Source organism: Pelophylax lessonae (genome assembly GCF_965119305.1).
Source record: "Pelophylax lessonae genome assembly, chromosome: 5".
Lineage (NCBI taxonomy): Eukaryota > Metazoa > Chordata > Amphibia > Anura > Ranidae > Pelophylax > Pelophylax lessonae.
In genome coordinates, this window is record NC_138772.1 from 563777092 (window position 1) to 563803928 (window position 26837).

Consider the following 26837-nt stretch of genomic DNA (forward strand, 5'->3'; position numbering starts at 1 on the left):
TCTCCTGCACGCTCTCCTCTCCTGCGCTCTCCCCTCCTGCGCTCTCTTCTCCTGCGCTCTCCTCTCCTGCACTCTCCCGTCCTGCGCTCTCCTCTCCTGCACTCTCCTCTCCTGCGCTCTCCTCTCCTGCACTCTCCCCTCCTGCGCTCTCCCCTCCTGCGCTCTCCCCTCCTGCGCTCTCCTCTCCTGCGCTCCCCTCTCCTGCGCTCTCCTCTCCTGCACTCTCCCGTCCTGCGCTCTCCTCTCCTGCGTTCTCCCCTCCTGCGCTCTCCCCTCCTGCGCTCTCCCCTCCTGCGCTCTCCCCTCCTGTGCTCTCCTCTCCTGCGCTCTCCTCTCCTGCGCTCCCCTCTCCTGCGCTCCCCTCTCCTGCGCTCTCCCCTCCTGTGCTCTCCTCTCCTGCACTCTCCTCTCCTGCGCTCTCCCCTCCTGCACTCTCCCGTCCTGTGCTCTCCTCTCCTGCGCTCTCCCCTCCTGCGCTCTCCCCTCCTGTGCTCTCCTCTCCTGCACTCTCCTCTCCTGCGCTCTCCCCTCCTGCGCTCTCCCCTCCTGCGCTCTCCTCTCCTGCGCTCTCCCCTCCTGCGCTCTCCCCTCCTGCGCTCTCCTCCCCTGCGCTCTCCTCTCCTGCGCTCTCCCCTCCTGCGCTCTCCCCTCCTGCGCTCTCCTCTCCTGCGCTCTCCCCTCCTGCGCTCTCCCCTCCTGTGCTCTCCTCTCCTGCACTCTCCTCTCCTGCGCTCTCCCCTCCTGCGCTCTCCCCTCCTGCGCTCTCCTCTCCTGCGCTCTCCCCTCCTGCGCTCTCCCCTCCTGCGCTCTCCTCCCCTGCGCTCTCCTCTCCTGCGCTCTCCCCTCCTGCACTCTCCCCTCCTGCGCTCTCCCCTCCTGCGCTCTCCCCTCCTGAATTCTCCTCTCCTGCGCTCTCCCCTCCTGTGCTCTCCTCTCCTGCACTCTCCTCTCCTGCGCTCTCCCCTCCTGCGCTCTCCTCTCCTGCGCTCTCCCCTCTTGCGCTCTCCCCTCCTGTGCTCTCCCCTCCTGCGCTCTCCCCTCCTGCGCTCTCCCCTCCTGCGCTCTCCCCTCCTGCGCTCTCCTCTCTTGCGCTCTCCTCTCCTGCGCTCTCCCCTCCTGCGCTCTCCTCTCCTGCGCTCTCTCCCCTCCTGAATTCTCCTCTCCTGCGCTCTCCCCTCCTGCGCTCTCCCCTCCTGCGCTCTCCCCTCCTGCGCTCTCCCCTCCTGTGCTCTCCTCTCCTGCACTCTCCTCTCCTGCGCTCTCCCCTCCTGCACTCTCCCCTCCTGCGATTTCCCCTCCTGCGCTCTCCCCTCCTGCGCTCTCCCCTCCTGCGCTCTCCTCTCCTGCGCTCCCCTCTCCTGCGCTCCCCTCTCCTGCGCTCTCCCCTCCTGTGCTCTCCTCTCCTGCACTCTCCTCTCCTGCGCTCTCCTCTCCTGCGCTCTCCCCTCCTGCACTCTCCCGTCCTGCGCTCTCCTCTCCTGTGCTCTCCTCTCCTGCGCTCTCCCCTCCTGCGCTCTCCCCTCCTGTGCTCTCCTCTCCTGCACTCTCCTCTCCTGCGCTCTCCCCTCCTGCGCTCTCCCCTCCTGCGCTCTCCTCTCCTGCGCTCTCCCCTCCTGCGCTCTCCCCTCCTGCGCTCTCCTCTCCTGCGCTCTCCCCTCCTGCGCTCTCCCCTCCTGCACTCTCCCCTCCTGCGCTCTCCCCTCCTGCGCTCTCCCCTCCTGAATTCTCCTCTCCTGCGCTCTCCCCTCCTGCGCTCTCCTCTCCTGCGCTCTCCTCTCCTGCGCTCTCCCCTCCTGCGCTCTCCTCTCCTGCGCTCTCCCCTCCTGCGCTCTCCCCTCCTGCGCTCTCCTCTCTTGCGCTCTCCTCTCCTGCGCTCTCCCCTCCTGCGCTCTCCCCTCCTGCGCTCTCCTCTCTTGCGCTCTCCTCTCCTGCGCTCTCCCCTCCTGCGCTCTCCCCTCCTGCGCTCTCCTCTCTTGCGCTCTCCTCTCCTGCGCTCTCCTCTCCTGCGCTCTCTCCCCTCCTGAATTCTCCTCTCCTGCGCTCCCCTCTCCTGCGCTCTCCTCTCCTGCACTCTCCCCTCCTGCACTCTCCCCTCCTGCGCTCTCCCCTCCTGCGCTCTCCCCTCCTGCGCTCTCCTCTCCTGCGCTCTCCCCTCCTGCGCTCTCCCCTCCTGCGCTCTCCCCTCCTGCGCTCTCCTCTCTTGCGCTCTCCTCTCCTGCGCTCTCCTCTCCTGCGCTCTCTCCCCTCCTGAATTCTCCTCTCCTGCGCTCCCCTCTCCTGCGCTCTCCTCTCCTGCACTCTCCCCTCCTGCACTCTCCTCTCCTGCGCTCTCCCCTCCTGCGCTCTCCCCTCCTGCGCTCTCCTCTCTTGCGCTCTCCTCTCCTGCGCTCTCCTCTCCTGCGCTCTCTCCCCTCCTGAATTCTCCTCTCCTGCGCTCCCCTCTCCTGCGCTCTCCTCTCCTGCACTCTCCCCTCCTGCACTCTCCCCTCCTGCGCTCTCCCCTCCTGCGCTCTCCCCTCCTGCGCTCTCCCCTCTTGCGCTCTCCTCTCCTGCGCTCTCCCCCCTGCGCTCTCCCCTCCTGAATTCTCCTCTCCTGCACTCTCCCCTCCTGCACTCTCCTCTCCTTCGCTCTCCCCTCCTGCGCTCTCCTCTCCTGCACTCTCCCCTCCTGCGCTCTCCCCTCCTGCGCTCTCCCCTCTTGCGCTCTCCTCTCCTGCGCTCTCCCCCCTGCGCTCTCCTCTCCTGCGCTCTCCCCCCTGCGCTCTCCTCTCCTGCGCTCTCCCCTCCTGAATTCTCCTCTCCTGCGCTCTCCCCTCCTGCGCTCTCCCCTCTTGCACTCTCCCCTCCTGCGCTCTCCTCTCCTGCGCTCTCCTCTCCTGAATTCTCCTCTCCTGTTGAGAGGGGGAGCAGGGGGAGTTGGGTCAGAGCTGGGAGGGGGAGCAGACTTACTGTTGAGAGGCGGAGCTTAATCACTTTTGGGAGGGGGAGCTGAATTAATGCTGAGAGGGGGAGCTGAGTCACTGCTAGGAGGGGGAGCTGAGTCACTGTTGAGAGGGGGAGCTGAGGCACTGCTGGGAGGGGGAACAGGGGAAACTGGGTTACTGTAAGGAGGGGGGAGATGGGGGGGGGGGGGTAATTACTGCTGCAAGGGGGCAGGTGGAGATGGCTCGTTGCTGGGAGAGGAAGCAGGGTGAGCTTAGTCACTGCTGGGAGGGGGAGCTGAAAAACTGTTTGGAGGGAGAATAGAGGGAGATGTGTCACTGCTGGGAGGGGGAGCCGAGTTACTGTAAGAAGGGGGAGCTGAGTCACTGCTGGGAGGGGAAGCTGAATCACTGTTGGGAGGGGGAACAGGGGAGCTGAGCCATTACTGGAAGGAAAGCAGAGGGAGCTGAGTCACTGCTGGGAGGGGGAACTGAGTTGTTGCTGGGAGGGGGAGCAGGGAGAGTAGAGTCACTGCTGGGAGGGGGAGCAGGTAGAGCAGGGGTGCTCAGTCACTGTTGGGGGGGGGGGGGGGCAGGGAGGGGAAGCAGGGGGAGTTGGCTCAGTGCTGGGAGGGGCAGCAGGGTGAACTTAGTCACTGTTGGGAGGCGGAGCAGAGGGAGCTTAGTCACCGCTGGGAGGGGGAGCAGGGGGAGTTAAGTCACTGCTGGGAGGGGGAACAGGGGGGAGATGTGCAACTGCTGGGAGGGGCAGCAGAGTGAGCTTAGTCACTGCTGGGAGGGGTGCAGGGGAAGCAGCATCCCTGTTGGGAGGGGGAACAGGAGGATGCTGTGTAACTGCTAGGAGAGGGAGCAGACTTACTGTTGTGAGGGGGAGCTGAGTCACTGCTTGGATGGGTAGCAGGGGGAGTTAAGTCACTGCTGGGAGAGGAAACAGGGTGAGCTGAGTCACTATTGGGAGGGGGAGCAGGGAGAATTGGGTCACTATTGGGAGGGGAAACAGTTAAACAGTTGGATTTGAGTTACTTCTGAGTGGGAGAGCTGAGTCACTGCTGGGAGAGGGAGCTGAGTCACTGCTGAGAGGGGGAACAGGGATAGATGTGTAACTGCTGGGAGGGGGCAGGGGAGTTGGCTTGGTGCTGGGAGAGGAAGCAGGGTGATCTGAGTCACTGTTGGGGGGGGGGGGAGCAGGGAGAGTTGGGTTGGTGCTGGGAGGTGGACCAGGGTGAGCTGAGTCACTGCTGGGAGAGGGAGCTGAGTCACTGCTGGGAGGGGGGGCAGGTAGAGCTGAGTCACTGCTGGGAGGGGGAGCTGAGTCATTGCTGGGAGGGGGAGCAGGGGAGCTGAGTCATTGCTGGGATAGGGAGCAGGGGGAGGGGGAGTCATTGCTGGGAGGCAAAGTAAGGTGTACTTACTCACTGCTGGGAGGGGGAGCAGAGTTACTACTGGGGGGGGGGCTATTCACCATTTGGAGGGTAAGCTGAGTCACTGCTGGCAGTGGGAGCAGTTGGAGCCAAGTCACTGCTGGGAGGGGGAGCAGGGGAGCTGAGTCATTGCTGGGAGGTGGTGCAGGGGAGCTGAGTCATTGCTGGGAGAGGGAGCAGGGGGAGGGGGAGCAGTTGGAGCCAAGTCACTGCTGGGAAGGGGAGCAGGGGAAGGTGGGTTACTGCTGAGAGGGGGAGCAGGGGAGCTGAGTCATTGCTGGGAGGGGGAGCAGGGGAGCTGAGTCATTGCTGGGATAGGGAGCAGGGGGAGGGGGAGTCATTGCTGGGAGGCAAAGCAAGGTGTACTTACTCACTGCTGGGAGGGGGAGCAGAGTTACTACTGGGGGGGGGGGGCTATTCACCATTTGGAGGGTAAGCTAAGTCACTGCTGCAGTGGGAGCAGTTGGAGCCAAGTCTCTGCTGGGAGGGGGAGCAGGGGAGCAGAGTCATTGCTGGGAGGGGGAGCTGAGTCATTGCTGGGAGGGGGAGCAGGGGAGCTGAGTCATTGCTGGGAGGGGGAGCAGAGTCATTGCTGGGAGGGGGGAGCAGAGTCATTGCTGGGAGGGGGAGCAGGGGAGCTGAGTCATTGCTGGGAGGGGGAGCTGAGTCATTGCTGGGAGGGGGAGCTGAGTCATTGCTGGGAGGGGGAGCAGAGTCATTGCTGGGAGGGGGAGCAGAGTCATTGCTGGGAGGGGGAGCAGGGGAGCTGAGTCATTGCTGGAGGGGGAGCAGGGGAGCTGAGTCATTGCTGGGAGGGGAGCTGAGTCATTGCTGGGAGGGGGAGCTGAGTCACTGCTGGCATTGGGAGCAGTTGGAGCCAAGTCACTGCTGGGAGGGGGAGCAGGGGAAGGTGGGTTACTGCTGAGAGGGGGAGCAGGGAGCTGAGTCATTGCTGGGAGGGGGAGCAGGGGAGCTGAGTCATTGCTGGGATAGGGAGTAGGGGAGCTGAGTCATTGCTGGAGAGGGAGCAGGGGAGGGGGAGCAGTTGGAGCCAAGTCACTGATGGGAGGGGGAGCAGGGGAAGGTGGGTTACTGCTGGGAGGGGGAGCAGGGGAGCTGAGTCATTGCTGGGAGGGGGAGCAGGGGGAGGGGGAGTCATTGCTGGGAGGCAAAGCAAGGTGTACTTACTCACTGCTGGGAGGGGGAGCAGAGTTACTACTGGGGGGGGGGGCTATTCACCATTTGGAGGGTAAGCTGAGTCACTGCTGGCAGTGGGAGCAGTTGGAGCCAAGTCACTGCTGGGAGGGGGAGCAGGGGAAGGTGGGTCACTGCTGAGAGGGGGAGCAGGGGAGCTGAGTCACTGCTGGGAGGGGGGAGCAGTTGGAGCCGAGTCACTTCTGAGAGATGGAACAGGGGTGCTCAGTCACTGCTGGGAGGGGGAGCTGAGTCACTGCTACCAGAGGGAGCAGGGAGAGTTTAGTCACCACTGGGAGAGGGAGCAGGGGGAGCTTAATCACTGCTGGGAGGGGGAGCAGGGGGGCTGAGTCATTGCTGGGAGGTGAAGCAGGGTAAGCTGAGTCACTTCTGGGAGGGGGAGTAGAGTTACTGCTGGGAGGGGGAGCTGGGTCACTGCTATAGGGGGGAGCAGAGAGAGCTGACTCACTGCTGGAGGGGGAGCTGAGTCACTGTGGGAAGGGGGCTCAGGTACTATTGTATTAGGGGAGGATGCAAGGTAAGCTTAGTCACAAACAGGAGGAGAAGGGAGTCACTGCTGGGAGGGGGAACTGAGCTACTGCTGGGAAGGGGAGCAGAGTCACTGCTGGGAGGGGGAGCAGAGTCACTGCTGAGAGGGGAAGAAAGAAGGGGGAGGTAAATCACTGCTTGGAAGGGGAGCTGATTCACTGGTGGGAGGGAGAGCAGAGTTACTGCTGGGAGGGGGAGCTGAGTTACTGCTGGAAGGGGGAGCAGAGTTACTGCTGGGAGGGGGAGCAGAGTTACTGTTGGGAGGGGGAGCAGAGTTACTGTTGGGAGGGGGAGAAGAGTTTCTGTTGGGAGGGGGAGCAGAGTTACTGCTGGGAGGGGGAGCTGAGTTACTGCTGGAAGGGGGAGCAGAGTTACTGCTGGGAGGGGGAGCAGAGTTACTGTTGGGAGGGGGAGCAGAGTTACTGTTGGGAGGGGGAGAAGAGTTTCTGTTGGGAGGGGGAGCAGAGTTACTGCTGGGAGGGGGAGCTGAGTTACTGCTGGGAGGGGGAGCAGAGTTACTGTTGGGAGGAGGAGCTGAGTTACTGTTGGGAGGGGGAGTAGAGTCACTGCTGGGAGGGGGAGCAGAGTTACTGTTGGGAGGGGGAGCTGAGTCACTGCTGGGAGGGGGAGCAGAGTTACTGTTGGGAGGGGGGGCTGAGTTACTGCTGGGAGGGGGAGCAGAGTTACTGTTGGGAGGGGGAGCAGAGTTACTGTTGGGAGGGGGAGCTGACTCACTTCTGGGAGAGGGTCAGTTAAGGTAGTATTGTATCAGGGGAGAAAGTAAGGTAAGCTTGGTCACTAATAGGAGGAGAAGAGAGAAGGAAGTCACTGCTGTGAGGAGGAGCAGGGGGGAGGGTAGTCACTGCTGTGAGGAGGAGCAGGGGGGAGGGTAGTCACTGCTGGGAGTAGGAGCAGGGGGAAGTGTAGTCACTGCTGGGAGGAGGAGCAGGGGGAAGTGTAGTCACTGCTGTGAGGAGGAGCAGGGGGGAGGGTAGTCACTGCTGTGAGGAGGAGCAGGGGGAAGTGTAGTCACTGCTGGGAGTAGGAGCAGATCTATTTCAGTCATTCCTATACTGTAGCACAGATATATGAGTAGAAGTGTGTGGTGGAAGCGGCACAGAAACAATAATTTGTTTTATTATTGATTGCACAAGAATTTTCTTCACGTTATAAAGGATGAGTTTAATCACTGCTCAGAGGGGGAGCAGGGTGAGCTGAGTCACTGCCGGGGGGGGGGGGATGAGGAGCCGGGTCACTGCTCAGAGGGGGAGCAGGGGGAGCTAAGTCACTGCCGGGGGGGGGGCGGGGGGGGGGGGGGGGGGATGAGGAGCCGGGTCACTGCTCAGAGAGGGAGCTGAGTCATTGCCAGGAGGGGGGGGGGGTGAGGAGCCGGGTCACTGCTCAGAGGGGGAGCAGGGGGAGCTGAGTCACTGCCAGGAGAGAGGGGGAATAAGGAGCCGGGTCACTGCTCGGAGGGGGAGCTGAGTCACTGCCGGGGGGGGGGGGGGTTAGGAGCCGGGTCACTGCTCAGAGGGGGAGCAGTGGGAGTTGAGTCACTGCCAGGGGAGGGTGGGGGGGTTGAGGAGCCGGGTCACTGCTCACTGAGCTGAGTCACTGGCAGGAGAAGGGGGGGGGGGGGGTGAATGTGTCGGGTCACTGCCCGGAGGGGGAGCAGGGGAAGCTGAGTCACTGCCAGCAGAGGGCGGAAATGAGGAGCCGGGTCACTGCTCAGAGGGGGAGCTGAGTCACTGCCTGGAGAGGGTGGGGGGGGGGGTGTTTGAGCCGGGTCACTGCTCAGAGGGGGAGCAGGTTGAGCTGAGTCACTGCCAGGGGAGGGGGAATGAGGAGAGGGGTCACTGCTCATAGGGGGAGCTGAGTCACTGCCTGGAGAGGGTGGGGGGGGGGTTTGAGCCGGGTCACTGCTCAGAGGGGGAGCAGGTTGAGCTGAGTCACTGCCAGGAGAGGGGGAGGGGGAATAAGGAGCCGGGTCACTGCTCGGAGGGGGAGCAGGGGGAGCTGAGTCACTGCCGGGGGAGGGGGAATAAGGAGTCAGGTCACTGCTCAGAGGGGGAGCATGATGAGCTGAGTCACTGCCAGGAGAGGAGGGAAATGAGCCGGGTAACTGTTGGAAGAAGGAGCAGGATAGGCTTAGTCACTGCCAGGAGAGGGGGGGGGAGGTTGAGCCGAGTCACTGCTCGGAGGGGGAGCAGGATGAGTCACTGCTCGGAGGGGGAGCAGGATGAGTCACTGCTCGGAGGGGGAGCAGGATGAGTCACTGCCAGGGGAGGTGGAATGAGGAGCCGGGTGTTGTGGAAATGTTATTAGTGAGGACATTTTTCAGGATGGGTTTTATTTAGATTGTCATTCTGGCTCCTGTTGTCGGTTTGCTCTCAGTAGGGAGTGCGGGGGAACCGGCATTGAGGAAAGAATCCTTCCCTTAGGTCCCTTTCACACAGGGGGACCGTTCAGATCCGCCTGTCAGTTTTTTTGGTGGATCTGAATGGTCCCCCCATTCATCTCTATGGAGCATCGGATGTGAGCGGAAACATCCGATCCGTCAAATCCAGACGGATTGGATGAGAATGGACAGACGTTCCCATCTGATTTCCCCATAGAGATGCATTGGGAACTGACAGCTGTCATCCTCTTACTCAGCGGGGGATGGGCGGAATGATCCCCCGCTGTGAAAGGGCCCTTAGATGTGTAGACACGTTCGCTCCACACAGACATCTCCGCCGGTGAACACTCCATGTGTGGGTCTGATTGCCGGTATAGATCAATGTGTATTATGGGCGGAGTCAGTATTTGATCTCTATCTCCCTCTATGAAGGAATACACGCTCATGTCTTTCTACTGTGCCTGATCACCATAGTGGAAACCTCATGGCTCTTTCCCTGCAGATAGCCTCACGTCTATGGGAAGAGTAGTATAATCCTATCAGGAATTGTCCTCTGAGCTTTGCTGGATGGAGTCACACCAGTAGTAGTGGGGGGAATACATGCAGGAGTGATCAGAGCAGCGCTCACGGTTCTACACGCCGGTGTCATTGTGTAGTGTTAGGCGGGAAGCTGTGCACTCTGTTCTGCTCATTCACCATCGTGTACTCCCCCTTCTATTGTATACTTCAATGTACACAAGTGTGTCATTGGCTGATTCTATGGGAGTAACTTGTGTCATGTGACTGTATATTAGGAACTGATTGGCTGATGTTGTATAGTCATCACTCCCTGCTGTTGTCCCATAAATAAACAGAGCTTGATGCTTTAAGCAGGAGAGCCAGGAGAGGGGGGATGATCCGGGTCACTGTTGGAAGGGGGAGCAGGGTAGCTTGAGTCACTGCCAGGAGAGGGTGGGAAAGATGACCTGGGTCACTGCTGGTGGGGGGAGCAGGGGGAGCTGAGTCACTGCCAGGAGAGGGTGGGTAATAGGACCTGGGTCACTGCTGGGAGGGGGAGCAGGGGGAGGAGGAGGGATTACACTGCAGTGCCTTCAGATTCAGAGGTCAACAATTTGTTTTAAAGAATATTATAACTGTTGAATATCCACACTACAACAGAAGACGGGTTATTGAATGGAGGACCCCAGCAGAAGAGGGGTTAATGAATGGAGGATCCAAGCAGAGGAGGGGTTAACAATTATAGGACCCTGGCAGACAAGGGGGTAATAAATGGAGGCCCATGACACAGGAGGGGTTAATGAATGAAGGAACCCGGCAGAGGAGGGGTTAATGAATGGAGGACCCCGGCAGAGGAGGGGTTAATTATTGGAGGACCCGGCAGAGGAGGGGTTAATGATTGGAGGACCCCGGCAGAGGAGGGGTTAATGATTGGAGGACCCCGGCAGAGGAGGGTTTAATGATTGGGGGAGGAGGGGTTAATGAATGGAGGACCCCGGCAGAGAAGGGGTTAATGAATGGAGGACCCCGGCAGAGGAGGGGTTAATGATTGGAGGACCCCGGCAGAGGAGGGGTTAATGATTGGAGGACCCCGGGGGAGGAGGGGTTAATGATTGGAGGACCCCGGGGGAGGAGGGGTTAATGATTGGAGGACCATGGCAGAGGAGGGGTTAATGGTTGGAGGACCCCAGCAGAGGAGGGGTTAATGATTGGAGGACCCCGGCAGGGGAGGGGTTAATGATTGGAGGACCCGGCAGAGAAGGGGTTAATGACTGGAGGACCCCGGCAGAGGAGGGGTTAATGGTTGGAGGACCCCGGCAGAGGAGGGGTTAATTATTGGAGGACCCGGCAGAGGAGGGGTTAATGATTGGAGGACCCGGCAGAGGAGGGGTTAATGATTGGAGGACACGGCAGAGGAGGGGTTAATGATTGGAGGACCCCGGCAGAGGAGGGGTTAATGATTGGAGGACCCCGGGGGAGGAGGGGTTAATGATTGGAGGACCCCGGGGGAGGAGGGGTTAATGATTGGAGGACCCCGGGGGAGGAGGGGTTAATGATTGGAGGACCCCGGCAGAGGAGGGGTTAATGATTGGAGGACCCCGGCAGAGGAGGGTTTAATGATTGGGGGAGGAGGGGTTAATGAATGGAGGACCCCGGCAGAGAAGGGGTTAATGAATGGAGGACCCCGGCAGAGGAGGGGTTAATGATTGGAGGACCCCGGCAGAGGAGGGGTTAATGATTGGAGGACCCCGGGGGAGGAGGGGTTAATGATTGGAGGACCCCGGGGGAGGAGGGGTTAATGATTGGAGGACCATGGCAGAGGAGGGGTTAATGGTTGGAGGACCCCAGCAGAGGAGGGGTTAATGATTGGAGGACCCCGGCAGGGGAGGGGTTAATGATTGGAGGACCCGGCAGAGAAGGGGTTAATGACTGGAGGACCCCGGCAGAGGAGGGGTTAATGGTTGGAGGACCCCGGCAGAGGAGGGGTTAATGGTTGGAGGACCCCGGGGGAGGAGGGGTTAATGATTGGAGGACCCCGGGGGAGGAGGGGTTAATGATTGGAGGACCCCGGGGGAGGAGGGGTTAATGATTGGAGGACCCCGGGGGAGGAGGGGTTAATGATTGGAGGACCATGGCAGAGGAGGGGTTAATGATTGGAGGACCCGGCAGAGGAGGGGTTAATGATTGGAGGACCCCGGGGGAGGAGGGGTTAATGAATGGAGGACCCCGGCAGAGGAGGGGTTAATGAATGGAGGACCCCAGCAGAGGAGGGGTTAATGAATGGAGGACCCCAGCAGAGGAGGGGTTAATGAATGGAGGACCCCAGCAGAGGAGGGGTTAATGAATGGAGGACCCCGGGGGAGGAGGGGTTAATGATTGGAGGACCCCAGCAGAGGAGGGGTTAATGGTTGGAGGACCCCGGCAGAGGAGGGGTTAATGAATGGAGGACCCCAGCAGAGGAGGGGTTACTGAATGGAGGACCCCGGGGGAGGAGGGGTTAATGATTGGAGGACCCTGGCAGAGGAGGGGTTAATGATTGGAGGACCCGGCAGAGGAGGGGTTAATGAATGGAGGACCCCAGCAGAGGAGGGGTTAATGGTTGGAGGACCCCGGCAGAGGAGTGGTTAATGAATGGAGGACCCCGGCAGAGGAGGGGTTAATGATTGGAGGACCCCGGGGGAGGAGGGGTTAATGATTGGAGGACCCCGGCAGAGGAGGGGTTAATGATTGGAAGACCCCGGCAGAGGAGGGGTTAATGATTGGAGGACCCCGGGGGAGGGGTTAATGATTGGAGGACCCCGGGGGAGGAGGGGTTAATGAATGGAGGACCCCGGGGGAGGGGTAATGAATGGAGGACCCCGGCAGAGGAGGGGTTAATGATTGGAGGACCCCGGCAGAGGAGGGGTTAATGATTGGAAGACCCCGGCAGAGGAGGGGTTAATGATTGGAGGACCCCGGGGGAGGAGGGGTTAATGATTGGAGGACCCCGGGGGAGGAGGGGTTAATGATTGGAGGACCATGGCAGAGGAGGGGATAATGGTTGGAGGACCCCAGCAGAGGAGGGGTTAATGATTGGAGGACCCCGGCAGGGGAGGGGTTAATGATTGGAGGACCCGGCAGAGAAGGGGTTAATGACTGGAGGACCCCGGCAGAGGAGGGGTTAATGGTTGGAGGACCCCGGCAGAGGAGGGGTTAATGGTTGGATGACCCCGGGGGAGGAGGGGTTAATGATTGGAGGACCCCGGGGGAGGAGGGGTTAATGAATGGAGGACCCTGGGGGAGGAGGGGTTAATGATTGGAGGACCCCGGCAGAGAAGGGGTTAATGAATGGAGGACCCCGGGGGAGGAGGGGTTAATGATTGGAGGACCCCGGGGGAGGAGGGGTTAATGAATGGAGGACCCTGGCAGAGGAGGGGTTAATGATTGGAGGACCCCGGCAGAGGAGGGGTTAATGATTGGAGGACCCCGGCAGAGGAGGGGTTAATGATTGGAGGACCCCGGGGGAGGAGGGGTTAATGATTGGAGGACCCCGGGGGAGGGGTAATGAATGGAGGACCCCGGCAGTGAAGAGGTTAATGGGGAGCTCACCTCGGGGTGTTTTGGTCATCAGACGGGGAGGTCAGGTGACAGAGAATGACAGAGAGTCACATGACCGTCCCCATCCCCCGCTACGCCAGCTATGAATTCTGGGAAACGTTCTGCTGAGCCCCCCCTCCCCCCATCACCGATTACCCAGAATCCTTCAGTGTCTGGATAAAGCACCGCAAACACAGGACTACTACCACCAACAGAGCGACTACTACCACCAACAGAACGACTACTACCACCAACAGAGCGACCACTACCACCAACAGAGCGACTACTACCACCAAAAGAGCGACTACTACTACCACCAACAGAGCGACTACTACCACCAACAGAACGACTACTACTACCAACAGAGCGACTACTACTACCAACAGAGCGACTACTACTACCACCAACAGAGCGACTATCACCACCAACAGAACGACTACTACTACCAACAGAGCGACTACTACCACCAACAGAGCGACTACCACCACCAACAGAGCGACCCCCAACAGAGCGACTACCACCACCAACAGAGCGACTACCACCACCAACAGAGCGACTACTACCACCAACAGAACGACTACTACTACCAACAGAGCGACTACTACCACCAACAGAGCGACTACCACCACCAACAGAGCGACCCCCAACAGAGCGACTACCACCACCAACAGAGCGACTACTACCACCAACAGAGCGACTACCACCACCAACAGAACGACTACTACTACCAACAGAGCGACTACCACCACCAACAGAGCGACTATCACCACCAACAGAACGACTACTACCACCAACAGAACGACTACTACTACCAACAGAGCGACTACTACCACCAACAGAGCGACTACCACCACCAACAGAGCGACCCCCAACAGAGCGACTACCACCACCAACAGAGCGACTACCACCACCAACAGAGCGACTACCACCACCAACAGAGCGACTACCACCACCAACAGAGCAACTACTACCACCAACAGAACGACTACTACTACCAACAGAGCGACTACTACCACCAACAGAGCGACTACCACCACCAACAGAGCGACCCCCAACAGAGCGACTACCACCACCAACAGAGCGACTACCACCACCAACAGAACGACTACTACCACCAACAGAGCGACTACTACCACCAACAGAGCGACTACCACCACCAACAGAACGACTACTACCACCAACAGAGCCACTACTACCACCAACAGAGCGACCACCACCACCAACAGAGCGACTACTACCACCAACAGAGCGACTACTACTACCACCAACAGAGCGACCACCACCACCAACAGAGCGACTACTACCACCAACAGAGCGACTACTACTACCACCAACAGAGCCACTACCACCACCAACAGAGCCACTACTACTACCAACAACAGAGCGACTACCACCACCAACAGAGCCACTACCACCACCAACAGAGCCACTACTACCACCAACAGAGCGACTACTACTACCAACAACAGAGCGACTACCACCACCAACAGAGCCACTACTACCACCAACAGAGCGACCACCACCACCAACAGAGCGACCACCACCACCAACAGAGCGACTACTACCACCAACAGAGCGACTACTACTACCACCAACAGAGCGACTATCACCAACAACAGAGCGACTACTACCACCAACAGAGCGACTACTACCACCAACAGAGCGACTACTACTACCACCAACAGAGCGACTACTACCAACAACAGAGCGACTACCACCACCAACAGAGCCACTACCACCACCAACAGAGCCACTACTACCACCAACAGAGCGACTACTACTACCAACAACAGAGCGACTACCACCACTAACAGAGCCACTACCACCACCAACAGAGCCACTACTACCACCAACAGAGCGACCACCACCACCAACAGAGCGACTACTACCACCAACAGAGCGACTACTACTACCACCAACAGAGCGACTACCACCACCAACAGAGCGACTACTACCACCAACAGAGCGACTACCACCACCAACAGAGCGACTATCACCACCAACAGAGCAACTACTACCACCAACAGAACGACTACTACTACCAACAGAGCGACTACTACCACCAACAGAGCGACTACCACCACCAACAGAGCGACCCCCAAAGGAGCGACTACCACCACCAACAGAGCGACCCCCAACAGAGCGACTACCACCACCAACAGAGCGACTACCACCACCAACAGAGCGACTACCACCACCAACAGAGCGACTACCACCACCAACAGAGCGACTATCACCACCAACAGAGCAACTACTACCACCAACAGAACGACTACTACTACCAACAGAGCGACTACTACCACCAACAGAGCGACTACCACCACCAACAGAGCGACCCCCAACAGAGCGACTACCACCACCAACAGAGCCACTACCACCACCAACAGAGCCACTACTACCACCAACAGAGCGACTACCACCACCAACAGAACGACTACTACCACCAACAGAGCGACTACTACCACCAACAGAGCGACTACTACCACCAACAGAGCCACTACTACCACCAACAGAACGACTACCACCACCAACAGAGCGACCACCACCACCAACAGAGCGACTACTACCACCAACAGAGCGACCACCACCACCAACAGAGCGACTACTACCACCAACAGAGCGACTACTACTACCACCAACAGAGCGACCACCACCACCAACAGAGCGACTACTACCACCAACAGAGCGACTACTACTACCACCAACAGAGCCACTACCACCACCAACAGAGCCACTACTACTACCAACAACAGAGCGACTACCACCACCAACAGAGCCACTACCACCACCAACAGAGCCACTACTACCACCAACAGAGCGACTACTACTACCAACAACAGAGCGACTACCACCACCAACAGAGCCACTACTACCACCAAAAGAGCGACCACCACCACCAACAGAGCGACTACTACCACCAACAGAGCGACTACTACCACCAACAGAGCGACTACTACTACCACCAACAGAGCGACTACTACTACCACCAACAGAGCGACTACTACCAACAACAGAGCGACTACCACCACCAACAGAGCCACTACCACCACCAACAGAGCCACTACCACCACCAACAGAGCCACTACTACCACCAACAGAGCGACTACTACTACCAACAACAGAGCGACTACCACCACCAACAGAGCCACTACCACCACCAACAGAGCCACTACTACCACCAACAGAGCGACCACCACCACCAACAGAGCGACTACTACCACCAACAGAGCGACTACTACTACCACCAACAGAGCGACTACCACCACCAACAGAGCGACTACTACCACCAACAGAGCGACTACCACCACCAACAGAGCGACTACCACCACCAACAGAACGACTACTACTACCAACAGAGCGACTACTACCACCAACAGAGCGACTACCACCACCAACAGAGCGACCCCCAACAGAGCGACTACCACCACCAACAGAGCCACTACCACCACCAACAGAGCCACTACTACCACCAACAGAGCCACTACCACCACCAACAGAACGACTACTACCACCAACAGAGCCACTACTACCACCAACAGAGCGACTACCACCACCAACAGAACGACTACTACCACCAACAGAGCGACTACTACCACCAACAGAGCAACTACTACCACCAACAGAGCCACTACTACTACCAACACAGCGACTACTACCACCAACAGAACACCACCAAAAGAGCGACTACTACCACCAACAGAGCGACTACCACCACCCACAGAGCGACTACCACCACCAGCAGAGCGACTACCACCACCAACAGAGCGACTACCACCACCCACAGAGCGACTACCACCACCAGCAGAGGGACTACCACCACCAACAGAGCGACTACCACCACCAACAGAGCGACTACTACCACCAACAGAGCGACTACCACCACCAACAGAGCGACTACTACCACCCACAGAGCGACTACTACCACCAACAGAGCCACTACTACTACCAACACAGCGACTACTACCACCAACAGAACACCACCAAAAGAGCGAATATCACCACCAACAGAGCGACTACCACCACCAACAGAGCGACTATCACCACCAACAGAGCGACTACCACCACCAACAGAGCGACTACCACCACCAACAGAGCGACTACTACCACCAACAGAGCGACTATCACCACCAACAGAGCGACTACCACCACCAACAGAGCGACTACTACCACCACCAACAGAGCGACTACTACCACCAATAGAGCGACTACCACTACCAACAGAGCGACTACCACTACCAACAGAGCGACTACCACCACCAACAGAGCGACTACCACCACCAACAGAGCGACTACTACCACCACCAACAGAGCGACTACTACCACCAACAGAGCGACTACTGCCACCAACAGAGCGACTACTACCACCAACAGAGCGACTACTACCACCAACAGAGCGACTACTACCACCACCAACAGAGCGACTATCACCACCAACAGAGCGACTACTACTACCAACAGAGCGACTACCACTACCAACAGAGCGACTATCACCACCAACAGAGCGACTACTACTACCAACAGAGCGACTACCACCACCAACAGAGCGACTATCACCACCAACAGAGCGACTACTACCACCAACAGAGCGACTATCACCACCAACAGAGCGACTACCACCACCAACAGAGCGACTACTACCACCACCAACAGAGCGACTACTACCACCAATAGAGCGACTACCACTACCAACAGAGCGACTACCACTACCAACAGAGCGACTACCACCACCAACAGAGCGACTACCACCACCAACAGAGCGACTACTACCACCAACCGAGCGACTATCACCACCAACAGAGCGACTACTACTACCACCAACAGAGCGACTATTACCAACAACAGAGCGACTACTACCACCAACAGAGCGACTACTACCACCAACAGAGCGACTACTACTACCACCAACAGAGCGACTACTACCACCAACAGAGCGACTACCACCACCAACAGAGCGACTACTACCACCAACAGAGCGACTACCACCACCAACAGAGCGACTACCACCACCAACAGAGCGACTACTACCACCAACAGAGCGACTACTACCACCAACAGAGCGACTACCACCACCAACAGAACGACTACTACTACCAACAGAGCGACTACTACCACCAACAGAGCGACTACCACCACCAACAGAGCGACTATCACCACCAACAGAGCAACTACTACCACCAACAGAACGACTACTACTACCAACAGAGTGACTACTACCACCAACAGAGCAACTACCACCACCAGCAGAGCGACTACTACCACCAACAGAGCGACAAATACTACCAACAGAGCGACTACCACCAACAGAGCGACTACTACTACTACTACTACCAACAGAGCGACTACTACCACCAACAGAGTGACTACTACCACCAACAGAGTGACTACTACCAACAGAGCAACTACCACCACCAACAGAGCCACTACTACTACCAACAGAGTGACTGCCACCACCAACAGAGCCACTGCCACCACCAACAGAACGTCTACTACTACCAATGGATGTAGAGATGGAGGGGTGAATGGATTGGGGGATGGATGTAGAGACGGAGGGGTGAATGGATTGGGGGATGGATGCAGAGGTGGAGGGGTGAATGGATTGGGGGATGGATATAGAGACGGAGGGGTGAATGGATTGGGGGATGGATGTAGAGGTGGAGGGGTGAATGGATTGGGGGATGGATGTAGAGACGGAGGGATGAATGGATCGGGGGATGGATGCAGAGGTGGAGGGGTGAATGGATTGGGGGATGGATATAGAGACGGAGGGGTGAATGGATTGGGGGATGGATGTAGAGGTGAATGGATTGGGGGATGGATGTAGAGACTGAGGGGTGAATGGATTGGGGGATGGATGTAGAGGTGGAGGGGTGAATGGATTGGGGGATGGATGTAGAGATGGAGAGGTGAATGGATTGAGGGATGGATGTAGAGATGGAGAGGTGAATGGATTGGGGGATGGATGTAGAGATGGAGGGGTGAATGGATTGGCGGATGGATGTAGAGACGGAGGGGTGAATGGATTGGGGGATGGATGTAGAGACGGAGGGGTGAATGGATTGGGGGATGGATATAGAGACGGAGGGGTGAATGGATTGGGGGATGGATGTAGAGATGGAGGGGTGAATGGATTGGGGGATGGATGTAGAGATGGAGAGGTGAATGGATTGAGGGATGGATGTAGAGATGGAGAGGTGTATGGATTGGGGGATGGATGTAGAGATGGAGGGGTGAATGGATTGGCGGATGGATGTAGAGACGGAGGGGTGAATGGATTGGGGGATGGATGTAGAGATGGAGGGGTGAATGGATTGGGGGATGGATATAGAGACGGAGGGGTGAATGGATTGAGGGATGGATGTAGAGGAGGAGGGGTGAATGGATTGAGGGATGGATGTAGAGACGGAGGGGTGAATGGATTGGGGGATGGATTTAGAGGTGGAGGGGTGAATGGATTGGGGGATGGATGTAGAGACGGAGGGGTGAATGGATTGGGGGATGGATGCAGAGGTGGAGGGGTGAATGGATTGGGGGATGGATATAGAGACGGAGGGGTGAATGGATTGGGGGATGGATGTAGAGGTGAATGGATTGGGGGATGGATGTAGAGACTGAGGGGTGAATGGATTGGGGGATGGATGTAGAGGTGGAGGGGTGAATGGATTGGGGGATGGATGTAGAGGTGGAGGGGTGAATGGATTGAGGGATGGATGTAGAGATGGAGAGGTGAATGGATTGAGGGATGGATGTAGAGATGGAGAGGTGAATGGATTGGGGGATGGATGTAGAGATGGAGGGGTGAATGGATTGGCGGATGGATGTAGAGACGGAGGGGTGAATGGATTGGGGGATGGATGTAGAGACGGAGGGGTGAATGGATTGGGGGATGGATATAGAGACGGAGGGGTGAATGGATTGGGGGATGGATGTAGAGATGGAGGGGTGAATGGATTGAGGGATGGATGTAGAGGTGGAGGGGTGAATGGATTGAGGGATGGATGTAGAGACGGAGGGGTGAATGGATTGGGGGATGGATTTAGAGGTGGAGGGGTGAATGGATTGGGGGATGGATGTAGAGACGGAGGGGTGAATGGATTGAGGGATGGATGTAGAGACGGAGGGGTGAATGGATTGGGGGATGGATGTAGAGATGGAGGGGTGAATGGATTGAGGGATGGATGTAGAGGTGGAGGGGTGAATGGATTGGGGGATGGATGTAGAGATGGAGGGGTGAATGGATTGGGGGATGGATGTAGAGACGGAGGGGTGAATGGATTGAGGGATGGATGTAGAGACGGAGGGGTGAATGGATTGGGGGATGGATGTAGAGATGGAGGGGTGAATGGATTGAGGGATGGATGTAGAGGTGGAGGGGTGAATGGATTGAGGGATGGATGTAGAGACGGAGGGGTGAATGGATTGGGGGATGGATTTAGAGGTGGAGGGGTGAATGGATTGGGGGATGGATGTAGAGACGGAGGGGTGAATGGATTGGGGGATGGATGTAGAGACGGAGGGGTGAATGGATTGGGGGATGGATGCAGAGGTGGAGGGGTGAATGGATTGGGGGATGGATGTAGAGACGGAGGGGTGAATGGATTGGGGGATGGATGTAGAGACGGAGGGGTGAATGGATTGGGGGATGGATGCAGAGGTGGAGGGGTGAATGGATTGGGGGATGGATGTAGAGACGGAGGGGTGAATGGATTGGGGGATGGATGTAGAGATGGAGGGGTGAATGGATTGAGGGATGGATGTAGAGATGGAGAGGTGAATGGATTGGGGGATGGATGCAGAGATGGAGGGGTGAATGGATTGGGGGATGGATGTAGAGACGGAGGGGTGAATGGATTGGGGGATGGATGTAGAGATGGAGGGGTGAATGGATTAAGGGATGGATTTAGAGGTGGAGGGGTAAATGGATTGAGGGATGGATATAGAGACGGAGGGGTGAATGGATTGGGGGATGGATGCAGAGGTGGAGGGGTGAATGGATTGGGGGATGGATGTAGAGACGGAGGGGTGAATGGATTGGGGGATGGATGTAGAGACGGAGGGGTGAATGGATTGGGGGATGGATTTAGAGGTGGAGGGGTGAATGCAATGCCAAGCCGCTGCAAGCAAAGCCAACAGAATACTGGGATGTATAAAAAAGGGGATTCACTCCAGAAATAAAGAGATTATTCTCCCACTCTACAAGACTCTGGTCCGGCCACATCTGGAGTATGCTGTCCAGTTCTGGGCACCGGTCCTCAGGAAGGATGTGCTGGAACTGGAGAAAGTCCAGAGAAGGGCAACAAAAATAATTAGGGGAATGGAGGACATCAGCTATGAGGAAAGACTACAAGCACTGAACCTATTCTCTCTGGAGAAGAGACGATTGAGGGGGGATATGATATCAATGTACAAATACTGTACTGGTGACCCTAGCATAAGGAACAAACTATTCAGAGTAAGGAAATACAATAAGACACGTGGCCACTCACTAAAACTTGAGGAAAGGCGGTTTAACCTTAAAGTGCGTAAGGGGTTCTTCACTGTCAGAGCGGTAAGGATGTGGAATTCTCTTCCACAAGCAGTCGTATCAGCGGGGAGCATTGATAGTTTCAAAAAACTATTGGATGGACACCTTAAAGACCACAACATACAGGGGTATACAATGTACAACATACAGGGGTATACAATGTACAACATACAGGGGTATACAATGTACAACATACAGGGGTATACAATGTACAACATACAGGAGTATACAATGTACAACATACAGGGGTATACAATGTACAATATACAGGGGGTATACAATGTACAACATACAGGGGGTATACAATGTACAACATACAGGAGTATACAATGTACAACATACAGGGGTATACAATGTACAACATACAGGGGGTATACAATGTACAACATACAGGGGTATACAATGTACAACATACAGGGGTATACAATGTACAACATACAGGGGGTATACAATGTACAATATACAGGGGTATACAATGTACAACATACAGGAGTATACAATGTACAACATACAGGGGTATACAATGTACAACATACAGGGGGTATACAATGTACAACATACAGGGGGTATACAATGTACAACATACAGGGGTATACAGGGGTATACAATGTACAACATACAGGGGTATACAGGGATATACAATGTACAACATACAGGGGTATACAGGGGTATACAATGTACAACATACAGGGGTATACAGGGATATACAATGTACAACATACAGGGGTATACAGGGATATACAATGTACAACATACAGGGGGTATACAATGTACAACATACAGGGGATATACAATGTACAACATACAGAGGTATACAATGTACAACATACAGGGGTATACAGGGATATACAATGTACAACATACAGGGGGTATACAATGTACAACATACAGGGGTATACAATGTACAACATACAGGGGTATACAATGTACAACATACAGGGGGTATACAATGTACAACATACTCGGGGTATACAATGTACAACATACAGGGGTATACAATGTACAACATACAGGGGTATACAATGTACAACATACAGGGGGTATACAATGTACGACATACAGGGGGGTATACAATGTACGACATACAGGGGGTATACAATGTACAACATACAGGCGGGTATACAATGTACAACATACGGGGGTATACAATGTACAACATACAGGGGGTATACAATGTACAACATACAGGCGGGTATACAATGTACAACATACGGGGGTATACAATGTACAACATACAGGGGGTATACAATGTACAACATACAGGGGTATACAATGTACAACATACAGGGGTATACAGGGATATACAATGTACAACATACAGGGGTATACAATGTACAACATACAGGGGGTATACAATGTATAACATACAGGGGGTATACAATGTATAACATACAGGGGTATACAATGTACAACATACAGGGGGTATACAATGTACAACATACAGGGGGTATACAATGTACAACATACAGGGGTATACAATGTACAACATACAGGGGGTATACAATGTACAACATACAGGGGTATACAATGTACAACATACAGGGGGGTATACAATGTACAACATACGGGGGTATACAATGTACAACATACAGGGGGTATACAATGTACAACATACAGGGGATATACAATGTACAACATGCAGGGGTATGCAATGTACAACATACAGGGGTATATAATGTACAACATACAGGGGGTATACAATGTACAACATACAGGGGGTATACAATGTACAACATACAGGGGGTATACAATGTACAACATACAGGGGGTATACAATGTACAACATACAGGGGTATACAATATACAACATACAGGGGTATACAATGTACAACATACAGGGGGTATACAATGTACAACATACAGGGGTATACAATGTACAACATACAGGGGGGTATACAATGTACAACATACAGGGGTATACAATGTACAACATACAGGGGGGTATACAATGTACAACATACAGGGGGTATACAATGTACAACATACAGGGGTATACAATGTACAACATACAGGGGTATACAATGTACAACATACAGGGGGGTATATAATGTACAACATACAGGGGTATACAATGTACAACATACAGGAGTATACAATGTACAACATACAGGGGGGTATATAATGTACAACATACAGGGGGTATACAATGTACGACATACAGGGGGGTATATAATGTACAACATACAGGGGGTATACAATGTACAACATACAGGGGGTATACAATGTACAACATACAGGGGGTATACAATGTACAACATACGGGGGTATACAATGTACAACATACAGGGGGTATACAATGTACAACATACAGGGGGTATATAATGTACAACATACAGGGGGTATACAATGTACGACATACAGGGGGGTATATAATGTACAACATACAGGGGGTATACAATGTACAACATACAGGGGTATACAATGTAGCAAACACACACACATCATAGGTTGAACTGGATGGACTGATGTCTTTTTTTAACCTCACTAACTATGTAATACACTGACACTGTAATACACTGACACTATAATACACTGACACTGTAATACACTGACACTATAATACACTGACATACTCCTGAACACATAATGTCACATTCCTAAAGCAGGAACAAATTCTCTTTGACACTCACCTCATTCCGACCAACCTCCTCACTGACTGATCCCTCAGTAATCACTGACACCCTGCCAGTACCTCCTCCACTGATCACTGACACCCAGCCAGTACCTCCTCCACTGATCACTGACACCCAGCCAGTACCTCCTCCACTGATCACTGACACCCTGCCAGTACCTCCTCCACTGATCACTGACACCCAGCCAGTACCTCCTCCACTGATCACTGACACCCAGCCAGTACCTCCTCCACTGATCACTGACACCCAGCCAGTACCTCCTCCACTGATCACTGACACCCTGCCAGTACCTCCTTCACTGATCACTGACACCCAGCCAGTACCTCCTCCACTGATCACTGACACCCTGCCAGTACCTCCTTCACTGATCACTGACACCCAGCCAGTACCTCCTCCACTGATCACTGACACCCTGCCAGTACCTCCTCCACTGATCACTGACACCCTGCCAGTACCTCCTCCACTGATCACTGACACCCTGCCAGTACCTCCTTCACTGATCACTGACACCCAGCCAGTACCTCCTCCACTGATCACTGACACCCTGCCAGTACCTCCTCCACTGATCACTGACACCCTGCCAGTACCTCCTCCACTGATTACTGACACCCTGCCAGTACCTCCTCCACTGATCACTGACACCCAGCCAGTACCTCCTCCACTGATCACTGACACCCTGCCAGTACCTCCTCCACTGATCACTGACACCCTGCCAGTACCTCCTCCACTGATCACTGACACCCAGCCAGTACCTCCTCCACTGATCACTGACACCCTGCCAGTACCTCCTTCACTGATCACTGACACCCAGCCAGTACCTCCTCCACTGATCACTGACACCCTGCCAGTACCTCCTCCACTGATCACTGACACCCAGCCAGTACCTCCTCCACTGATCACTGACACCCAGCCAGTACCTCCTCCACTGATCACTGACACCCAGCCAGTACCTCCTCCACTGATCACTGACACCCAGCCAGTACCTCCTCCACTGATCACTGACACCCAGCCAGTACCTCCTCCACTGATCACTGACACCCAGCCAGTACCTCCTCCACTGATCACTGACACCCAGCCAGTACCTCCTCCACTGATCACTGACACCCAGCCAGTACCTCCTCCACTGATCACTGCCCCTTCTACACAGTACAGTAATGCCCCGTCCATGTACACAGCACTGTCCTAAATACACAACATTGTACAACATATATTATATCACCTCATTACAATCCGATGTATCTCCTCCTCACCATTAGGGATGATCGAAGGGTTCGGGTCGACCATCGGTTCGGCCCGAACATTGACTGTTCGAGGTACGGCCGAATTCCGAACTTTTTGCTGAAAAAGTTCGGAATTCGGCAACCAGAACCGACCAAAATGCAATGGGACAGGAAATGGGCTTTAAAAGCCCGTGATTGGACCAGAACCATCAGTAAAAGCCAATTGAGGGGGCAGGAGAATGCTAGGAATGTGATTGGAGTGACTAGGGGGTCCATAGGCCAATCATTAGTGAATACGCCCCCCAGTATATAAGATAGCCCCCACCAAATTCCTAGCATTGTTATACAGGGCTGTGGAAGAGAGTGGAAGCAGTTCTGTGACTTCTGCTTCAAAGTGTCATTTAGCATTTATTAGTGTGAGGAAAGGGATATCTAGTGTAGTTAGGGTGCTATTTTCCACTATAGTTAGATATAATAATCTAGTTTCTGTAGGGAAAGTGTTAACTGTAAGGGGACCATAGTGTAGTGTAGGGTGAACTGACTCTGACTGCTATGGCAGGGTGACAAAACCCTTCCATGTCAGGGTGACCACTATAGAAAAAAGATCGTTTCTCTTAGGTCACTTACAGAACAGCAATATGGCTTCTCCCCTGTCACCCTGCTTTTTGCTGCAGGCGTTTTATATGGCTTTTTTGAGGACATGTTTGGAGTCAGGCATGACATCTGAACTTCTGTGTAGGGATATATATACACACACACATGTATGTATATATACACATACACATATATAGGTGTGAAACTAGCAGAACACTATGCTTGCGCTAATGAAATAATTAACACCCATATGGCTTCTCTGCTATCACACCTACATACAGTGGGTACGAAAAGTATTCAGACCCCCTTAAATTTTTCACTCTTTGTTATATTGCAGCCATTTGCTAAAATCATTTAGGTTCATTCTTCTTCCTCATGAATGTACACATAGCACCCCATACTGACAGAAAAACACAGAATTGTTGACATTGTTGCAGATTTATTAAAAAAGAAAAACTGAAATATCACATGGTCCTAAGTATTCAGACCCTTTGCTGTGACACTCATATATTTAACTCAGGTGCTTTCCATTTCTTCTGATCATCCTTGAGATGGTTCTACACCTTCATTTGAGTCCAGCTGTGTTTGATTATACCGATTGGACTTGATTAGGAAAGCCACACACCTGTCTATATAAGACCTTCCAGATCACAATGCATGTCAGAGCAAATGAGAATCATGAGGTCAAAGGAACTGCCTGAAGAGCTCAGAGACAGAATTGTGGCAAGGCACAGATCTGGCCAAGGTTACAAAAAGATTTCTGCTGCACTTAAGGTTCCTAAGAGCACAGTGGCCTCCATAATCCTCAAATGGAAGACGTTTGGGACGACCAGAACCCTTCCTAGAGCTGTCCACCAACGTTTACCATCCAACCTGACAGAACTGGAGAGGATCTGCAAGGAGGAATGGCAGAGGATCCCCAAATCCAGGTGTGAAAGACTTGTTGCATCTTTCCCAAAAAGACTCCTGGCTGTATTAGATCAAAAGGGGGCTTCTACTAAATACTGAGCAAAGGGTCTGAATACTTAGGACCATGTGATATTTCAGTTTTTCTTTTTTAATAAATCTGCAACAATGTCAACAATTCTGTGTTTTTCTGTCAGTATGGGGTGCTATGTGTACATTCATGAGGAAGAAGAATGGCTGCAATATAACAAAGAGTGAAAAATTTAAGGGGGTCTGAATACTTTCCTTACCCACTGTATGTGTATGTGTATAAATACATATAAGTGTGTGTGTATATATACCCCTATACAGAAGTTCAGATGTTATGCCTGCCTCCAAAGACCCC

General features: G+C 54.7%; 1 protein-coding gene across 2 annotated transcripts in view; it reads right to left on the reverse strand.

Annotated features, from left to right (window-relative positions):
• SLC4A2 (solute carrier family 4 member 2) overlaps positions 1-23824 on the reverse strand; it is a 154557-nt gene extending 130733 nt beyond the window's left edge. The window contains exon 1 of one of the 2 annotated variants that reach the window (XM_082257960.1): positions 23730-23824. The gene's annotated coding sequence lies outside the window, so the exon portion shown is untranslated. Of the gene's footprint in view, positions 1-12590; positions 12608-23729 lie in introns of those variants that run through there. The other variant, XM_082257961.1, reaches the window with a different exon arrangement.
• Positions 23825-26837: the final 3013 nt, after the last annotated feature.